General features: G+C 34.0%; 1 pseudogene; it reads left to right on the top strand.

The window, feature by feature from the left end:
* The first annotated feature begins 2,493 nt into the window (after positions 1-2,493).
* LOC149193819 (glutathione S-transferase TCHQD-like) lies at positions 2,494-3,359 on the top strand (annotated as a pseudogene).
* The last annotated feature ends 1,652 nt before the right edge of the window (positions 3,360-5,011 follow it).

A 5,011-nucleotide genomic window follows, 5' to 3' on the forward strand; every position in this document is an offset into this window, starting at 1 on the left:
GACTATGCCCAAACTGTACATTTTGATTCAATGAGAAGTAAGCTCCTAGAATTTTAAATGAATGTTGGTGAAACACCAATGGATGACTAATCTAAAGGTGTGCAAAACGATATCAAGAGGATGGTGAACCCGTGAGTAACCAGGGTGTAGTCCATATAGTCTCATGTGGTATTGATGTGGAAAAAAATACATTTAGAAACATGGGCAGGTAGTGTAGATCAATAAGTTCTCACGTGAAGGCAATGTTACAAATACATTTGATGGAATTTGCAACTATTTGTTTTGAAGGTGTATCTTTCCAAGTTAAAAACACCAAATCATCAAATACTAGAATGACACAGGTCTATTTGAGGCATTATATTTATCTCAAGTTTTATTAATTTTTCTATGCTAAGGTTAGCTACAGCTAGGCTTGAAAGCATTAGTAGTTGGACAATGGTGGCTTTGGTGCCTGGTTATACAATAAGAAGTAAAGGAAATGTACATAAAGTGATCAAAGAGGAGATTGGGATAAGGTAGGAGAGAAGAATTGTTACTGGAGTTTCAACCCAAGATACATAAAAAATGATGGAACGCAGTACATCAGCCCGCATTCAGTGCAAACACACCTCACAAGATCAATACTAAATCTGTAGCATTGGATGCCATGTGATGTCAATAAAAATGATTATTGACACGCAAAAAAATGGACTGATAAATCTACGAACATTCCATTTTCCAGGTAACACCCTTGCTTATGTGGAAGTCTTCAAATGGTGGAAAAACGCTCCTTAGACTCTAGAAAACATAGCAAAGCTAACATGCATATTACTTTCGAGGTTCGGACTTTGGTTTCTATTTCCTTTGCAGGTCGTACATGATGCAGACCTATGAAAGATAGAGTCATTCAGAGTGCAGAAATTTGGCTTTTCTTTTCATTTGGAGGCCCTATTCAATGCAGAAAGATACTCTGTTTCCTCTGCCACTATCCGTCCTCCCAGAACTGAATTGATAATTCCAATCTGCGTACCATAGTAATACATCCAGAAATTATGGCAAAAAAAAAATCTGAGGTAGCAGTCGACATGGCACAAAAGCTATACCTTCAAAGTTATGGTCCAATAAAATGTTTGAAAAATCATTTTTTCAATAATATTTAAAAATAAATATTTATTTTCAAAGTCAAACATTATAACTTGGATTGATCAATACTAAACTAATAATGATCAACAAACTATAATGGCAAAGACTAATAAATATAAATTATATATATATATATATATATATATATATATATATATATATATATATTTAGTAGATTAATATCAACCTTCGTCTAAAAATGAAACACCATTTACCTTTATCTCGAGATTTAGTAAATTTGGTTAAATAGTTGAGGAAAATGTAAATTTTTATTTTTAAATAAATATTAAAATTAACTTAAAAATATACACCAATAAAGAATACATAATTAAGCTACAACTTAAATAATATCTTAACTAATTCTCTCTCATTGCAAACACTTTAACTCATCAAATGTTTGCTAAATCTAATGGTGGTTCACTAATTTGACTAATTACTCGCACTCTGGAATTGGACTTGTCTTATTGAAGAGCACATACCAGATATTGATGGAATCCCATCACCTAAATTTAAAAAAAAAACTAGCGTGTTAAGTTTTCTAAAAATATTTTCTTTGTAATCTGACTTGCACCCTTGAAAAGAAATAATACTCCCATGGACATGAAAATCTGTATTCAATTGCTGGTTCAGTCCTGTTGTAATAGTTTGAGAGATACATATTACCATATGAAATTTGGACGTCCATTTCTGGATTAGTCCTGTAATTCCCATATGAAAATTTGGTTTAGTCCTGTTGTAATAGTTTCAGAGATACATATTACCATATAAAATTTGGACGTCCATTGCTGGATTAGTCTTGTAATTCCCATATGAAAATTTGGATTCCATAGCCGGATCTGCCGTATTACAATAGTTTCAGAAATACTGGATTTTATTGCTGGATAAACCATGTTTTAATAGGGATTTTACAATAGTTTCAGAAATACTGGATTTTATTGTTGGATAAACGCCATGAAGAAAAACATGTTGCAAGGTACAAACACTTGGAAACCTAGGTAGGGACCAACCAGTCTCAATTTGTCTAATTTGTCTATTATATTGAATAACGATATATTGCTACTTTAAGAATCATCCAAAATAAAGAAAAGATATACCGGAGTATATATTTCTCTGAAAGACATTGATACACCTAAATTGTTGATTAACTGTAGCGTTGAGGCTTCTCCAGTAATTGAATGCATCAAAGTGCGATTTTATAATAGATTACATACTAAATGAAAAAATATGTCCTGTATCTGAGAATAATTTACCAGCCTAATTTTTCCCTTTCACATTGCTATATGCATCACATTCATTGTTGTCGGAAACAACAGTAAGAAACAGGTCTGTGAATTATCTATTGCAAGGTCTGCGAACTATAAGGCATTCAATATGATGGATTTTTATTACCATCCCCTTCACTTGACTCCCAAAAGGTATGCTTGGTGATGGAAGAGAAAAATACGAAGTATAACCCCCACATTGTGGATCCTTTCAAAGCAAGGAATTTGGATGCAGAGTTTTTCAGGCAAATTCCTAATGGTAACGTTCCTGTACTAATCACTGTGGATCAAGTTTTCTGTGACTCACTGACTATGATTTGGTAAGTTTCTTTCACCTACAAAATGTATAATATTTGAATTATTTTCAGAGGCCTTACTGATGTCTATTTAATGATTCGTATCCTACCAATTTTTATTGGAAAACATGTATCTTGCCAAGATTGGCAAGCCTTTAGGCCATAAAAGGGTAGATCAGAGCAAGGTCCAGGAGTGGCTAGAGAAGATTGATTCATGGGACTCGAAACTCTTCATGATAAATCACTGTCCAAGTGATCACGCTAATTCAAAAGGCAAGTTGTCATTACTCGTCTTGTGGAAAATCCTGATTTGGTAGGAAAATATCACAACAAACTTCAAGCCATGCATGCCATGGAGGAAACGTTGAAGGATTAGGAGGCTTTGGCTTCAAACACGAATGAACTTATAAGGCTACTTAATGAGGCTGAGAAACAGCTTACAAACACATAGTTTTTGGCTGGAGCTGAGTTTTTTGTGGCAGATTGTGCTGAGGTTTTGAAGTTGAACAAAGAGTATTTTCGGAAGCATCGTCATCTTATATATTACTTCAAGCAGATGAAGGAAATACCAAGCTATCAGACTGTAATAGGCCCATATTCCACCTTTTTTGGAAGGATGAAAATTTTATTGCCTTCTATCTGTAATATGAGCATCAGGAGATTGCTACATAACTACTAGTATGCATGGTATTATTTTGTTGTCCTCTATCTGTAATATGATCATGAGGCTATTGCACAAATATAGTATGCATAGGATTATTTTGTTCTGCATGATTATAGACTATATAGAACCCTCAACCCCTTATATGACCAAGCAAGCAAGCAATACAATAGTATAGTCGTGAAGCTTGTGAAGGGCCTATTGAGATTTTTATGCTAGTCATGAAGCTTGTGAAGGGCCTATTGAGATTTTTATGCCTTCTATAGAAATTTGGCGAGCTTTGTTGTAAACAGATTCACAGGCAGGCTAGAATTTTGAAGTGGGCTTAGCTATTGGTTAAGCCACCAGAGCTATTGATTCCTTTTTTTTCTATGGGAATGTTAATTGTCTTTGACATCGAGCATACGGGCTAAGCTTTTATTTGTGACTCTGTTATATTTTCTCTATAGTTAGCTTGATTAATGCAAACAGGGAAAGACTTGGCAATGGTACTTAAATCAGTCAGCTTTAGGAGCATCATAAGAACCAATCAGTATGCTATATAATTTCGACTTTAAATTACCATTACAGATCTTCTGACAAGTTGTTCTAGCAGCATTTTCTAATCAGTGTGCTATGTAATTTCGACTTGAAATTACCATTACAGCTCTTCTGACAAGTTAAGCTAGCAGCATCTTCTAAGCACTGCTTGAAGCATAATATCTTCCAGCATATTTCCTTTAAAAGATGTGACTGAAGCTGTTATCCAGTATTGGTAATTTTCGGAGGAAGTAATCCTTTCAATAGACTAAAGCAAGAAAGAACATAGAAGATATATTTTGTTACTATTGGGGGATAAAATGGAAAATAAACTCATGGCTTATGTCAAATGGAAGAAAAAATATGACAACAGTGTTTATATTCCTCTGAAAGACATTGATACACCTGTGATCTTTTAAGGCTATACGAGGCCATGATCTAATGGAAGACATTCTGATACACCTGTGATCTTTTAAAGCTATAAACTCTTTTAGCTGATTACTCTCCCAAGAAACAGTCTTGCCACCTCACACACGCTACTGGAAAGATGCTTCCTTTTCATCTATTTCTACTCAGCTTAACACAACATCATTTCTTCATAGAATGAGAGTAATGAACAAACACTTGCTCATAGATATTAGATTGTAACGCATATTGAATTTCATGTATAGGGCAGGTAAGGCATTTCTAGAGTCTGTTCACTAGAAACAAGACAGTCACGATGGCACCACTTTGCATTAGTTTAACACAAAGGAATAAAATTTAAATTATCAAGAAATCATATATATAACTGAATCATTTCAATCGGGAAATAATTTTGAATCAAATTTATAAGACTCTGTAGCTGCTCAGTGGCTAATGTACAATTGATGGAAGAGGATTTTCTATCATGGTCCACGGATGAAATAGAAATGAAGCAAAAACTCGGAAAGGAGATTAAGGTTGTTACCAGAGATGAAGCAGTACAGAAAAAGTCCAGAAATGTCCTTCAACGCTGAAAGTTGAAAAACAACTACAAATTAGTTAATATCATATTTAGCTTGCAACTACTTGCTATATAGTAAAAAATGGTTATTGTCAGATAAAGGTAGGGAGAAACAATTGAAAATTCAATAACAGAAAAAAGATTAAACTGCATGCAAGATGATCCA

The sequence above is a fragment of the Pinus tabuliformis genome, chromosome 2_2 (genome assembly GCF_031772625.1).
Source record: "Pinus tabuliformis cultivar Carrire ecotype Pingquan chromosome 2_2, CPIR1, whole genome shotgun sequence".
NCBI lineage: Eukaryota > Viridiplantae > Streptophyta > Pinopsida > Pinales > Pinaceae > Pinus > Pinus tabuliformis.